Source organism: Pristis pectinata, chromosome 3 (assembly GCF_009764475.1).
Source record: "Pristis pectinata isolate sPriPec2 chromosome 3, sPriPec2.1.pri, whole genome shotgun sequence".
In the NCBI taxonomy this organism is placed as follows: Eukaryota; Metazoa; Chordata; class Chondrichthyes; order Rhinopristiformes; family Pristidae; genus Pristis; species Pristis pectinata.
Window position 1 is genome coordinate 121,040,963 of NC_067407.1, and position 17,141 is coordinate 121,058,103.

Genomic DNA, 17,141 nt, shown 5'->3' on the forward strand with positions numbered 1-17,141 from the left:
CAGCCAAATTTCCCTTATCTGGACATTATGCACAAACATTGCTCATGGGTATGCAAAGGATATTTTATGTCAGAGTGTAAAGTTCCTCATGATAAGTTGCTGGTTGCCACTCCCGATTTCAACCTTGGCTTGCACTTTTGACCATGACCGTTCACCCAGATTTTTTAACATGTACACAGTTTAAAAAAAACAAATGCTAAAACAAATGTACGAAAGATAAAGTGAGAACATGGCTACAATTTGGATACTTGGAGGAGTAGAGAATTGCTAATAGAGAAATTAAGCAACTTCTCTTCCTTCAACAGGTTTCAACAGAATGGTACCTTATCAGTATTGCACCTTCAACTTACTCATTTACATTCCCATGGTTTATCGGACGAGGGCCAGGAACAATGTATATTGATGTCACTGGAGAAAGTTACATTTTCCTGGTGTAGGTGACAGCTGCTCTTTACCGAAAACCTTATTCAACCTGAAGTGTAACACATGTGCACTGAACTCTTTTCCTAAAACTCAGTATCAGTGTACTTCCTTTTACTTCAATGGAACCAAATTTCAGAATTAAAAACATGTGTTACTGTATCCATTGTTCAGCACACACAGAGGACAATTTTCTTTTTAAAAAACACACACTTTTCTCTCCACTTCTGACACCATCCAAGGATACAGGCAAGTTCAAGTTTATTGTCATAGTCAGACATACACAGGGTATAAATGCCATGAAAATCAGCTTTTTGCAACAGCAACACAGTACATTACACACATGACAAGGTTAACAAACTTAAATTAATATAAATTATACATAACATACATGACAAAAACATAATGACATTAGTTGAAGTTCAGAGAGAGACAAAGAAATACAGTCCAAGGTAATGTTGCCAGTATCTCATGGACATTACTTAGCTCACACTTGGCATAGTGTGTACAGTTCTGGTCACCACACTACAGGCAAAATGTGAGGGCTGTAGTTATAAGGAGAGATTGACTAGGCTGTTTATTCTTATTGGAATGTAGGAGGCTGAGGAGAGACCTTACAGAGGTTTATAAAAATTACAGTTAGTATAGAAATCAGGGCCTTTTCTCCTAGGGCAGGGGAGTCTAGAACTACAGGTTTAAGGTGAGAAATTCAAAGGAGATTTGAGGTGCAAGTTTTTCCACATGGAGGGTGGTGGTTATCTGGAACAAGATGCCATAGGAAGTGGTAGGGGCAGATATAATTACAATGTCGAAAAGCCATTTGGACATTTGAATAGTAAAAGCATAGAGGGCCTAATGTAGACAGATGGGATCAGTGTAGATAGGTTCATGGTTGGCATAGAATTCTGTTCTGTATGATTCTAATTATTCATTCTTCTGTGCAAATACGGACTGGGGTGACTGACCTTACAAAAGAAAGCCTGAACAAAGCTAGCCTTCTGCGTTCATGCTGACTCCCAATAGATCAAATCCATCAGTCCCATGTCCCCTCCTTATTTTCCTGTAGCCCAGCAACATGTTCTTCTCTAACATGCCCATCAGCTCTTCTTCGATCGTCTTACCACGAGGGATAACTTATGGTGACCAATTAGCTTACCAGTGCATCTTTGGGATGTGGGTGCAGCCAGAGCACCCAAGAAAACCCATGGGGTCTCGGGAAGAACCTGCAAACTCCACAGTCAGCACCCAAGATCAGGATCAATCCCAGGTCCCTGGAGCTGTGAAATGACAGGATGAATGACTGTACCACTGTGTCACACATGTTCAGGAGCAACCAACACATCTTAAGAAATCTCCAAGCATGTTTATTTCCTCAGCACATACATCGTTTTTTTTCTGAAATGCAACCTTCCCGGGTAACATTGTGCCACTCCAGAAATTCAAGCAGGCAGTTTGGGTGGCAAATCAACCTTGCATGTGACTCGTATTGAATGACATCATTCCCCATGCATCCTTCGAGTATTACAGAAGAAATTAATGGGCATTGTTCTGAGGAATGACCATCATTTGTGCTTTGATAATGCAAATCCATGCTGTGACCCCACTCAGGGAAGAACCATTACTTTCTTTTGGGTCATCCCCCTGCATGGTATCAACCCTCACCCAACACTTACTGATTCATCTCCAACAGCCCAGGCTTAGACCCTGAACTGGTGCAAGTTACTGAACTCTCCACTCTGCTGTCACCACAACCTCTCTTTGGGTCCTAGTGGACCCCTGACCGATCTGGACACAGCTACCATCCCCGACTCCATAAGTCTCTCCGTGGATCCCTTACTACATGAAGGAAGTGCACAGCAGAGGTGCGATGGTGCCTGACACCCTCAGCCTTGAAGTAGCGAAGTTTCCTTCAGTGGACCCATGATTGAAACTGCTGTTGGCACATTGTAGAACAATCCTGTGGTGCATTTTTAAACGTGCACATCAATTTCTTTGCCTTGCACTATCAGGTACAGAAACCTAGAGAATTGGTCACCATAAGTTATCCCTCGTGATAAGAGGATCGAAGGAGAGCTGATGGGCATGTTAGAGAAGAACATGTTGCTGGGCTACAGGAACTTATCCTCTCATCGATTGATGAGGTGGGTTGTAGCATAGTCGTGAGGAGGAAAGGGGTAAGGATTTGTGGTGTGTGATGACAGGGTACTGGGTGGGATGGAGGGGTGTCAGGTGAGAGACGGTGGTAGAGGAGTACCTATTAATCTATTTCCTGCCTCCACTTCTCCCAAACCCATTGGCTCCTCTCTGAAGTAAAGTTCCAGAAATATTTACTATGTTAATCACTCAAGAGCAGTTGTACCAGTTTGTTGAATAATACTTCCGAGATTCACCTTGGAACATTCTGTGGTCTATTTACTTATAATATGTAATTAATTCAAGTGGTTATAGAATGTAACAATGTCATCATGGAAATGACATAAGCACGAATGTTGTTGCCTTGCTACAAGACGAGAACAAAATATAAATCCTTGTTTTGCTCTTGTGCCCTGTGGATAGTATTGTTGTTAGTGCTTACTTACCAGCACTCTCAATACAAAGTACTCCCAAAATATATTATGTATTTTACTCTTTTAATAGGGACTCAGTCAATGCAAGTCATTATTGCAAGTAGATATTCTTTGTGTACAAGCCATTATCTATTCAACTGAAGAGACCATCATACCTCAGGCTGACATCCAAGGATGTGCATTAATTGCAGCAGATAATAATAAGAATCAGGAATCTTAGCCAGTTGGGTCCGTAATCCTGGGTTGCTAAGGCTAATTGCTGCATTCCAACCACCACCCAGACTGAGATCATCAATGAACAGTGCAGAACAAGCCTCCAACCTTTAACATTCCTGATGTGTTCAGCTCAGTCATTCATAGGATAAACAATCATTGAAGGAGTTGAATCATTTCTTACATACCAGGTCCACCTTAGTGACAAAAATAAACAATGGTTTAATTTTAAAACATAACTGCTATATGTTTGAGATATGTATAAAACAGTAAAGTGTTCATTTACTGTAACACCCTTGGGTCAGATGCTAAGATCTACATCCAAGTCTTTGGTGTTGGGTGTTGAAGGGAGTTGTGAACATTTTTATGACTGGCAATCACTAATTTTAGCAATGGAAGTAAATTTGTTTATAATTCCTTAAATTGGTGTAGAATTATAGTTATAAAAAATGGAGAAAGTGGAAGTCTACATTGTAATATTACTTTTGATGGAATATGTTTACATATTTGATAATTTAGAGAGATTATGTGAAAATAAATCAGAACAAATGCTTCCACAGCCATATAACAATTATTCATCTACATGCAAGATCCCAGTGTTTAGTGAAGATTAGCTGAGACTCTTCAAGTTTGAACAGAGGTATCTTGAAAGGGAGCTTTAAGATGACACTTAATTGGCGGAGGAAGTAATTCCAGAACAAGACTCCTAGTTAGGGCAAGAGGTCACAAGGTCAAGTCATAAAGGACGGTTTTGTGGCAGATATTAGGAAGGCTTCATCTGTTCAGCGGAGTTGATGCTTTGAAGGGCCAACATTTCAAGCTAATGCTAAGTCCACATTCACAACTATAATTATCTAGAATGGTTCTGCCATTTAAAGTGGTCATTAGCTTGGAAGGAAAATAAATAATTAAATTGAATTTGTTTTGTGGCATTTTCCATGTCCCTTACATGGTATTGGTTTATTATTGTCACTTGTACCGAGGTACAATTGAAAAGCTTGTCTTACAAACTGATCATACAGGTCAAATCATTACACAGTGCAGTTACATTGTGTTAGTACAAAGTGCATTGATGTAGTACAGGTAAAAACAGTAACAGTACAGAGTAAAGTGTCACAGCTACAGAGAAAGTGCAGAGCAATAAGGTGCAAGGTCACAACAAGGTAGTTTGTGAGGTCATAGTCCACCTCAATGTATAAGGGAACCGTTCAATAGTCTTATCACAGTGGGGTAGAAGCTTTCCTTAAGTCTGGTGGTAAGTGCCCTCAGGCTCCTGTATCTTCTACCCGATGGAAGAGGAGAGAAGAGAGAATGTCCCGGGTGGGTGAGGTCTTTGATTATGCTGGCTGCTACACCAAGACAACGAGAAGTAAAGACCAAGGAGGGGATGCTGGTGTCCGTGATGTGCTGGGCTGTGTCCACAATTCTCTGCAGCTTCTTGCGGTCCTGGGCAGAGCAGTTACCGTACCAAGCCGTGATACATCCAGATAGGATGCTTTCGATGGTGCATTGGTAAAAGTTGGTGAGAGTCAAAGGGGACAAACCAAATTTCTTTAGCCTCCTAAGGAAGTAGAGGCGCTGGTGAGCTTTCTTGGCCATGGCATCTACGTGATTTGACCAGAACAGGCTGTTGGTGATGTTCACTCCCAGGAATTTGAAGCTCTCAACCCTCTCGACCTCAGCACCATGATGTTTCAAGGTTTCTTATAGTCAACAAAGTACTTTTTGATGTGTTGTGATAATGTTATAATGAAAGGAATGTGAAGACCAATCTGAGCACAGCAAGCTCCCACAACAGCAAAGTGATAATGATGAAAACTCTGGTTTTGAAATACCTATCTCAAAAAAATACTGGGTTCAGCTCCCCTGTTTTCAGTATTACAGTGTCTTTACCATTCACAAGAAAAAAGGCTTGGCTACTTAAATGTCAGTAGATCTAAACTACAACCTTCACTCCGTAATACACAGTCTATTAGCCTAGAATTTGTAGTTGTATGGGACTTCAATACACAGCTTTCTGACCTACCAACTAAGCCACAGCTGACACAAAAAAAAAGCTCACCTTTTGAATCCTGATCAGTCTTTAACTGATTCAGGGTGTTTCACTGTATCATCACGCAACTGTGATAGGTCAAAGATCAAAGAGTCCCCCAACAGTCCATTTACACTTCAGTACAGAGCATAAGAAATTCATGATACCAGCAAAGGACCTTTTTTTCTTGTGCCCTATGGGTGACATTCTGGTTAATTTATTTGAACAAACTTAAGGTCTGGATCAAAGGAAAACAATTATAACGTAAATGTGTAATAACTACACTGAAATAGTGCAAATGGCATTTAATCCTGAAAACATGAGGTGATGAATTTTGGGAGGACTAATACAGCTGGGATACACACATTGAACGGTAGGACTCTAGCAAGTACTGAGCAGGGCCTTGGTGTACACTTCCAAATGCCCTGAGGGTAGCAACACAGGTAGACGTGGCCAGAAAGTTATAAGACACGAGTTAGGCTACAGCCCGAGTATTGTATGCAGTTCTGGCTGCCACACCACAGAAAAGATTTCATTGGAGAGGATGCAGAGATGCCTAGACCAGAGGAAATGGATTTAAAATCAGAGTTTTAGTGGGGTTTTGAGGAAGAATTTTTTTCACCCAGAGGGTAGTTTGAAATCTGTAAAGCACCACCTGAGGGGGTGGCGGGGCAGGTACTCTCACAACATTTAAAAAGTATTTGGAAGAGCACTTGAAATACCAAAGTGAGCGCTGCAAAATGGAATGAGCACTGATAAGTATTTGATGGCTAGCATGGATGTGGTGGGCTGAAGGGCCTGTTTCCCATGCTCTATGACACAAACATGATAACCAATGCACTAAGAATTGCAAGTGGAGGCAAGTGACTTCTGAGGATGAAGATGAAAACCGGAGATGAAGATGGTGTACAAGTTGTAATAAGGAATGAGATCAAGATGCATCAAAGTCAAAATAAACTGTGAAGTTTCTCACTTTAGAGTTTACATCTCTGTAATTTGCATAAAGCACTTATTTTCAGTTTGTAGTTAGTAAGAACCAGATCACTAGCTTGGTCTGGAATGTAAAATATCATTCACTTAATTGTTTTCTGTACTACTCCTGCTGGTTTCTCTTGTTTGCACTCTAGCTGTGGTCTACTAAATCATTTGACTAGATATTTGTCCTCTTGCTCTTTATTCCTTTGTTTCTTTCTCTGGCAGATGGTCTATTAAACTCTCTTAACTCATTCACATTTAATGGACTTAGTGCCTTGGTCTGATGGAAAAGCATTTGAATGCTCCTTCAACAACTCAATGTAAACACAGCCCAAGGTCATTGTGAAACACTCTAGCTTTCTTTCTCCTTGTGTTTTTCTTCCTTGTATGGATCTGTAACCTATAATGCACTTTACTCTGTGAGGCTGTTGAGGTTTTGCAGTGGTCTTGAATCAATGGATTAAGATACATGCTGTTTCCAGTACACTTGGAATTGTAAAAAAACATTAGAGGAACTCCGAAAGGAGAGCAGTGGGGGACTCATCCTCTCCTTGAAGAAATTGATCTCAATGCATGTTGGCCATGGAGGAGAAATCTAATGAACTAGTCACTCATCCAATCCCCAGCACTGCACTTCCTTGTAGCTGTGACACTTTACTCTGTATTCTGATATTGTTTTTGCACTGTACTACCTCAATGCCCTATGTAATGAATTGATCTGTATGAACGGTATGCAAGACAAGTTTTTCACTGTACATCAGTACAAGTGACAATAATAAACCAATACCAATACCATTTGCCTGCATTTGACCCATATCCTTCTAAACCATTCCTATCCATGTACTTATCCAAGTGTCTTGCAGCAACTCCTCTTTCTGCAGTCGAGGGGGGGTGCATGTGACGGAGGAACTCCGAGAGGCGAAGAGCCAGCAAGCCCAGCTCCACGCCTCCGAATCCTCCAAGATTAGCTTTCGATCCAGGGTCTGCTCCGTGGAGCAAGATGAGACGTGCTCACATTTCTTCTTCCAAAAGGTGCACAGGGGGAGCTCTGTGATCCACAGCCTTAAGGAAGAGGACGGCTCAGTAACATCCTCTGCAGATCCTTCTATTCCAGTCTGTACGACAAAAAGGCCACAGACAGCACAGCCTCCCAGAACTTCCTGTCCTCTATCACGGAGGTCTTAGATGACAGCAAGCGGGAAAGTCTGGACCAATCACTGACCCTGGATGAACTGACTGGCTCCATCTGTTCCTTTGATTTGAATAAAACTCCCGGAAGTGACAGCTTACCGGCTGAGTTGTACTCAGCTCTGTGGGACTGGATGGGCCCGGACCTGCTGGAAGTGTACAACGCTATGCTTCTGGCTGGCAGCATGTCAGAATCCATGAGGAAGGGTACCATTACCATCATCTACAAGCAGAAGGGGGAGAGGGAGGACATCAGAAATTGGAGACCCATCTCACTGTTGAATGTGGATTATAAGATCCTGTCCAAGGCCATTGCCAACAGGGTCAAGTCTGCTCTGGGACAGGTGATCCATCCAGACCATACCTGTGCTGTACCTGGCAGGAAGATCTTTGACAACTCGTGCTGCTCAGGGACACCATCACCTACGTGCAGGACAGAGGGGTGGACACCTGCCTGGCCAGCTTGGACCAGGAGAAGGCCTTCGACAGGATATCGCACACATACATGTTGGACGTGCTCTCCAAAATGGGCTTTGGGGAGGGAATCAGGAATTGGATCCAACTGCTCTACACAGACATCCGTAGCACAGTCCAAATCAATGGGTGGGAAACAGACAGCTTCCCCATTAAGTCTGGAATCAGGCAGGGCTGCCCTCTCTCTCCTGTCTTGTTCGTGTGCTCTATAGAACCCTTTGCCGAGTCCATCAGGAAGAATGAGAACATCAGAGGGGTGACATTGCCAGGCAGTGGGGGCACCCAGGTGAAAACCTCCCTGTACGTGGACGACGTCACCGTCTTCTGCTCGGACCCAAGGTCAGTTCGCAGATTGATTAGCATCTGTGACCAGTTTGAGTCGGCATGGGGGGCCAGAGTTAACCACGCGAAGAGCGAGGCCATGCTCTTTGGCAACTGGCCCGACCGATCCAACGTCCCCTTCACTGTCAGGCCTGACTACCTGAAGGTGCTGGGGATCTGGTTCGGAGGGACCGAGGTGTCCAAAAAGAATTGGCGGGAGCAGATTGGGAAGGTGAAGCAGAAACTGGGACTGTGGGAATGGCACTATCAATAACTGGGAAGAACTTGGTCATCAGGTGTGAGTGCTCTCAGGGCTGCTGTACTTGGCACAGGTGTGGCCTGTTCCTTGATCCTCCGGCTTGGAAATCACCCGTGCCGTCTTCCGGTTCATCTGGGGATCCAAGATGGAGTGGGTCCAACTGGTCACCATGCACAAGTCCCTGGACAATGGGGGCAAAGGTATCCCCAATGTCGCCCTCATCCTGATGACCACCTTCGTCTGTGGCTGCATCAGGCTGTGAATGGAACCAAAGTACGTGGGCACCAAGTGTCACTACGTGCCGAGGTTCTACCCATCCCCGGTGTTGCGAAGGATGGGCCTGGTGCCGTTGCCGTGCAACGTCCCAGTCAGCTGGATGTTGCTGCACTACCTGTCCTTTGTGGAAAAGTTCTTCCAGACCAACACCTTTGACCACAAGTCCATCAGGCAGTGGTCAGCACGTAACGTCATGCAGACACTGCAGGAGAAGGACTCAATGGATACTGTGGGATGGTTCTCTGAGCACACTGTCCAGACCATCTGGCAGAATGCCTCATCGCCAGAACTCACCAACAAGCACCAAGACCTCCCTTGGCTGGTGGTGAGAGGGGCCCTCCCAGCCAGATCTTTCCTGCATGGTCCAAACTTCAGTCCCAGCGCGCGTTGCCCCCGGGAAGACTGCATTGGGTATGAGATGGTCACCCACCTCTTTGCAGGCTGTGGTTTTGCGAGGAGGGTGTGGAGAAAGATGCAAGGGTCCTTGTCACAGTTCATCCCCAGCAGCTACGTAACAGAGGATTCTGTAATCTATGGGCAGTTTTCCCAGGGACACACACAGAGACGGACATCAGCTGCTGCTGGAAGGTCATCAACTCGGTGAAAGACGCCCTTTGGTCTGCCCGAAACTTGTTGGTCTCCCAGCACTGTGAGATGTCTGTAGGGGAATGCTGCTGACTGGAGTACGTGCTGAGGGACGCACTGAAGCTGGGTGCAGCCAACACAAGGGCTCGGTGGGGAAAGACTACAGTTTAGGGTTCTTCTGCCACTGGAGATGGAGGGGCTGGGTCAGACAAGGAAGCCCCTTAAGTGGTATGAATATGGGATTGGGGTATCACCCCAGGGAGCCACACGAGTGGCATCGGTGCTGTGGTTTTTTATAAAAAGGTAACACTAATGATTGATCTGTACACGAATATAAAGGTTTGCAATGTTTTAATGTTGTATATAGTTTGTTTTTTATGATGAATAAAGTTTATTTTGGAATTAAAAAAAAATAGGATCGTGATTGGTTGTGATGCTCAACACAAATGCATGTGAGAAATGGCACTTAAACAGGCACTGGAAAAATAACCTGGCAGTGGGTTTCACTTTCTCTGTACAAGCTAATGACTGCATTAGTACAGTAGAAATAAGAACACACATAGATCCATAATACTCACGGCCGGGTCACACCGAGATTTACAGCATTTGCAGCTTTCTGTTTTCATTTACTGTGAAAAATGGTCACCTGGGCAGATTTCCAGCTCTCATCCAGAAAGATTATGTATCAGAAAAGGAAAGGCACCCACCATTGAATGCAACTGAGGTAGCAACTGATGCTTACAGCCACTGAGTGACTGGGATACAGATTCAGTACTTTTAAAACCTCAAACCGCACCATAAACAGAATTGATTCCCTCATTCTTTTCTGGATTATTTTCTTTTTCTACCTCCCTGGTCTCTGCTGTATATGCCCTGTGTCCAAGATGGATGTGCATGTTCCAGTGCTGCTGTGATACTGGCTATCACAAGGCTTCTGACAGCAAGCAGAGAACAAGTCCTTTCGTTTTCTTCACAAGGCTCTTATCGATTGCATTGCTGAGATTCCGAACACTGCACCGCAAACACAGAGTCAGAAACAGGATGACCATCATGCCCATCTAATACTAATCCTACTTTCCCACATTAATTCCATCTCCCTCTATGCCTTGCTCATTCAAGTACCTGTCCAGGTGCCTCTTAAATGTTCTTACTGTTACTGCCTTCTACCACCTCCTCTGACAGCTCATTCCAGATACCAACTACTCTTTGAAAAATTTACCCCTCAGATCCTTTTTAAACATTCTCTCTCTCACCTTAAACCTATGTCCCCTAGTTTTAGACACACCTACAAGGGGAACGGACACTGGCTATCTATCCTGTCTATATCTCTCATTAGTTTATATACCTTTAACATGTCACGTCTCAGCCTTCTTTGCTCCAGCGAAAACGGTCCCAGCCTATCCATCTCTCCTTTATAACTCAAGCCCTACAATCCAGGCAACATCCTTGCAAATCTTTTCTGCACTTTCTCCTGCTTAAACACATCCTTCCTATAGTGTGGTGACAAGAATTGCACACAATACTCCAAGTGCAGCTTAACAAACATTTCGTACAACTATAACGAGGTTCCAACTCCTATATTCAATGTGTCGGCCAATGAAGGCAAGTCCATCATATGCCCTCCCCACCTCTTTCAGGGAACAATGTACTTATACCCCAAGGACTCTCTGCTCAATAACGTTCCTCACGGCCCTGCCACTCACTGTATACGTCCTATCCTTGGTTTAACTTCCCAAGTCCAGTGAAGGGTCTTGAGCCAAAACATCAATTGTCCATTTCCCTCCACAGATGCTGCCTGACCCGCCGAGTTCCTCCAGCTTCTTGTTTGCTGCTCCGGATTCCAGCATCTGCAGTCTCTTGTGTCTCTGTCATTTCCAAGAGGGGTTCATTGAAACTGTGAGAGTCTCTACTCCTGAATCAATTACCTTTTCCTCAGAAAGATATTTGCTTCCAAGTTACAAAGAGGGATTTTTTTAAAATTAGTGGCTGTTCATCTGTGCTGTATTTAGCACGATTTCATAGTTTCCTAACACATCATTATGTCTCAGTATTATTTTATGGATGCAAATTCTGTACAACTCATGAATAGGTTTAGTGCTCGTAATAAGAATACAAGCGCGTTGATGAATGTTACAATGCCCAATGCACAACAACTGCAATTCCAATGTCACCAGTCCCCTTATGATGTCCTCAACCATCTACAGACTGGTAAAATCCAGGCCATACATTTGCAGCTTGTATACAGTATGTCCAACACATTGTGAAATGGTAGCACTACAGTGGTTTATGGGTAAATACACAACCTAGGGAACAATGAAGATAGTTCAATCCTAGATTTAATCCTAGACCTGCACTGAACTAACATTTAAAAAAAACAATGGTTTGATGTGGAAGTCAAGCCTATAGAGGCGGTGGATAAAACAAAATCAGTGGTTTCATAAAAGAAGTGGACAGATACTTGAGAGAGAAAAGATTTACAGGATGATAGGGAATGAGAAGGATAACAAATCTGATGATACTGCTCTACTGGCAGCAGGTATGCCCTCGATGAACTTAATGGACTTCTGCGTTGTAACAATTCTGTAATTTCCTCCAATCCTAATTAAATGTTAGTTTTAGCCCTTAATTTTGTACTGGTTGAATCTCAACAAAGTTAGATTGAGAGTCAGATCCCCAACTTTCCTGGTTTGTGTGACTCAATTAGACAGGGGATAATAATCATTAGACAACAGAGAGCCAAAGCACACACTTTATTTACTACCTATTTTTCATTCTTTCTGATGCCATTAATTACTTCCAACTATAGTGAACACTACCTACATCACTTTGCCATGAAGAGATTTTCCAAATTGCTACACGATTAAAGCCTACTGCCAACAGTAACACAATGTCTACATGGTTACGTTTTTGCTCTTGTTAAGTCACCCCTTTAGTGTTTTCATTGTTATTGCTGGTAAACATGTGGTGACCAGAACTGCACACAGTACAATGTGGCTGAACCAAAGTTTTATACAGCTGCGACATGATTTCCCCAACTTTTATATGCAGCGCCCCAACCAATGAAGGCAAGCATGCCGTATGTCTTCTTTGCCACTTTTAGGGAGCTACGGACATGCACCCAGAGATCCCTTTGTACATTAATACTCACAAGTGTCATGCCATTTACTGTACACTTTCCTTTTGTATTTGACCTCCCAAAATGCATCACCTCACACTTGTTCGGATTAAACTCCATCTGACATTTCTCCACCCAAATTTCTGCTGTATCCTTTGACAAGCTTCCTCACGGTTCACAACTCCACCAATTTTTGTGTCATCTCCAAACCCACTGATCAGTCCACCTACATTTTCATCCAATCATTTATAGATATCACAGACAACAGAGGTCCTAGCACTGATCTTTATGGGACACCACTGGTCACAGACCTCCAGTCAGAGAAACACCCCTCCGTCACTACCCTCTGTCTTCTATAACCAAGCTCATCCAACTTACCAACTCACCGTGGATCACATGTGACTTAATCTTTTGGACCAGCCTACCATGAGGGACCATGTCCAATGCTTCACTAAAGTCCATGTAGACAACATTCAATCATATTTGTCACCTACTTAAAAAACTTGATCAAATTTGAGAGACGGGACCTCCCCCGCACAAAGCCAAGCTGATTTTCCCTGTTAAGTTCATGCTTCTCCAAATGCAAGTAAATCCTGTTACTAAGAACCTACTCAGTAATTTCTGTATGTTGATAGAAGGCTCACTGGTCTATAATTTCCTGGTTTATCCCTGTTGCCCTTCTTAAACAGAGGAGCAACATTGACTATTCTCCAGTCTTCAAACAAATCAAAATCTAACCCTATTCCTAACTTTAAAAGCATTGAAATAGAAAGTAGACAAAAATCTGATCAGCCTACTCATAAATAACAAAACAGTTAGATCCGTACTGTAATTTGTATGTCAGTCTGGCTCATCTGTGGGTTTAAGGCTGTTAGAGAGCAGATTGCGCTAGCTTTTGCAATGCTTGCAGTAATTACAGTGTCTCACAAAGCTGTTGTTACTGATATCACCATGAACTTGTCATATAATCTTTAAAAGAAGATGCTGAAAATGAAAATTGCAGGTTGCATTTCATTTTGGTAATTGACTTTAAATCTGTCTAACCAATGTATTTATTAGCAAACAGGTGAGTGATAACTGGACTTTCAGCACAAGGGCATCAGTTTCAGGTCAGCTCATAATTCTGTTCAATAATGGGCAAAAAAAATCTCATCCTCACTGCAGTTTGTTCAATAAGTTCTCTTGTCAATAAACACTGAACTAAACTGAGAAACATCATAACTCAAAAATTACATTGAATAACTGCTCATCCCCCAGTTGCTATGGATTAATCCTATGGCAGGAAGGATTGGGTTAAATAAGTGTGTGCATAAGTGTATGTTTCCACTTGCTTAAAAGTTGTATCCTTGACTACACTGTAAATTGTTAACATGTGGGGGTTCAGCATTTCTTGGGAAGCACACTGGCCTTCTACCTTTGCTAACTGGTTCAGCTTAATGGAATAAATGTTTTTCTTCTGTCAGCTATAAAGGCAAGTTTATACAAAAATGAATTTAGAAAGTGCACATTGCAAGGTACCATAACAACATCATGCAGAAGGAAATTTAAAAACTGTTTTCCAGAAAATACAGTTAAGTGGTGGAATGAGTGTAGATTTCTTTTGCATCAGGCCAGTCTCACACTGATCCTGACAATGGTAAAAGTAAATAAAAGCAGGGAACACTCAGCAGGTCAAGTGGCATCGATGGAAACAGAAACACTTGAAATTGTAGGTCCAGGATCCTTTCTCAGAACAGGGAAAGACAGAAAACAAGTTAGTTTTAGGTAGCAGAGATGGTGGGGTAGGGATGGGTGAGGCCAGATGACTCAATGTTAAGTAGCAGTTAAGATCAGATGAAGCTTTCTCGTCTATGTAATGTGTTAATGGTAGGGTTGTGAGACTTGCCCAGCAGGCACACTATACCAAAAAAAAGGAAAAACTGAGCCAAAATGATGTATGGTAAAAATGTCCAGTTCTGATACAGACAGAAAGAGCAAGTTACCTAAAGTTGGAGAGTTTGATTCGAGATTTCCTGAACGATGGCTTCCCCTCTACTGTGGTGGATAGAGCCCTTGACTGCATCTCATCTATTTCTGCACCACTGCTCCCACCCCTCTCCTGTACAGAGCACAAACCTTTCACCCCACCAGCCTCCACATTCAATGGATCATCCTTTGCAATTTTTGCCAGCTCCAACAAGATTCCACCACCAGACACGTGTTCCCCAACATTCCCCTTTCAGCATTTTGCAGGGTTTGCTCCCTTCACAATTTCCTGATCCCCATTCCATCCTTGCCTCCTACTCCCTGTCGTGTGGTGACCAGAGCTGCACATAATACTCCAGGTGCGGCCTATGCAATGTTTTGCACAGCTGCAACATGATGTCCCAACTCTTATACTCAGTGCCTTGGCCTATGAAGGCAAGCATCCAAATGCCTTCTTCACCACCCAATCCACACATCGCCATTTTCATGGAACAATGAATTTGCACCCCAAGCTCTCTCTGTATATCAACACTCCTAAGGTCCCTGCCATTTACTGTCTACATCCTGCTAGGATTTGACACCCAAAGTGCATTACCTCACACTTGATTGGATTTACTTTCATCTGCCACCACTCCACCCAACTTTCCATCTCACTCTTTATCCTTATACAACCTTCTTTGCTATCTATGACTCCTCCAATTTCCATGTTGTCAGCAGCATTACTAATCAGACCACCTGCATCGTCACCCAAGTCATTTATATATGTCCAACAACAAAAGGTCCCAGCACCTATCTCTGTGGTACACCACTGGTTACAGACCTCCAGTCAGAAAAGAAATCCTCAACCACTATAAGAGATAAGATATTTATTTATTAGTCACATGTACATCGAAAAACACAGTGAAATGCATCTTTTTTTGCCTAGAGTGTTCTGGGGGCAGTCTGCAAGTGTCGCCACGCTTCCGGCGCCAACATAGCATGCCCACATCTTCCTAACCCGTACATCTTTGGAATGTGGGAGGAAACCGGAGCACCCGGAGAAAACCCACGCAGACACGGGGAGAACGTACAAACTCCTTACAGACAGCGGCCAGAATTGAATCCAGGTCACTGGCGCTGTAATAGCGTTACGCTAACCGCTACACTCCTACCTCCAGGCAAAATATTACACAGACAAAGAAACTTAATCTGATCTTAACTGCCACATTAAGTCATCTCCTCACACCCTATCAGAAATATTCACCTTGTTCTAGCCATCCCTCTTCTATCTTTTCTATTCTCTAAAACTAACTTTTTTCTCTCTTTCCCACTTCTGTGGAAAAAGAAATGTTAACTATTTCTCCTTCCACAGGTGCTGCCTGATCTAATGAATGTTTCCAACATTATCTGTTTTTTATTTCAGATTTCCACCATCTATGTTTCCTTTAGTGATAAGATTTCTTCTGATACTTTCCTTACAGTAGGTTACTGCAGCATACAGAGCAGAACTGACTTGCTGTGTTCTTTGACTTCCGTGGCAGTGTTCTAAACTGCGAATCCTGAACTCAATATGGAATAGATTAGACAGGTTCACATTGCTGATTGCCAATCGCTGGCATCATACACCTGTGGATTCTAGAAGAGGACAGCATCAGGATCATGAATGAACCCAAGGTTGATTGCCCTATTGATCTTTCAGCAGGAATCACTGGAATAAAGACTTGCATTTATGTAGCTCCTTTCATGTCCCTGTTAGGATATCCCAAGGCCCTTTATAGCTCATGAAATACTTTTGATTTATGGACAAACAAATAGTAAATGCCAAAGTTATAATTAATGGCAAGGAGCATTTCAAACAAAGAAAGATAATACAAACACCCTAGAATAACCTAAAACATAAGGCCATATAGGAGTACAGTGATGCACAAAGTAAAATGTGAAAATACATTCATTATTGAGCCATGAGGGTATTTTAAAAGAAACTGTGTAAATACTTGAAAAGAAAGAAAATAAAATCAAATGGGGAAGTGGCACAAAGGTTAATTTTGCAGCTGTAAGTTTGTTTTAAAATTACATCAGTTTCCACGGGGGTTGGGAAGGGGATGGCAGGAGTGTCAAGACTCCAAGAACTAAGCTGTTGAAATAACAAAAGATCAAATTTATAGAGTCACAGAGTCAGAGCATGAAAACTGGTCCTTTAGCCCACAGAGTCTAAGCCAACCATCAAGCACTTATTAACACTAATCCCATTTTTATTCTCTCCTCATTCCCATCCACTCACCTACACACTTGGGGCAACTTACAATGGCCAGTTAACTTACCAATCTGCACATCTTTTGGATGTGGGAGGAAATGGGAACATCCAGAGGAAACTGCTGTCACAGGAAGAACGTGTAAACTCTCCACAGACAGCAGCAGAGGTCAGAATTGAACCCAAGTGGCTGGAGCTGTGAGGGAGGAACTCTACCAGGTTTGCCACCCCTAAATTCTTGGTCTGTGTGCTGATTTTGTTGTTCTTAAACAGAGCACCAACTCAGCATAGGTGGTTGTCTGCAGAACCCCAGAGCACGAGGAGTTTAAAAAATTGGTGTGGATCCTTGCCAGCTTTTCAATGGAACCTACAGAGAAAAATGCTGACATATTTGTGCTTAATTTAAAGATTTGACTGGTTATTTAGACTCATGAAAAACCCAGAGATCCTGGTTCATGTGGAACCAAATTTTGATACAAGTTTCCTCATTTAGTCAAAAGAAACTTATTTATTTTACATTT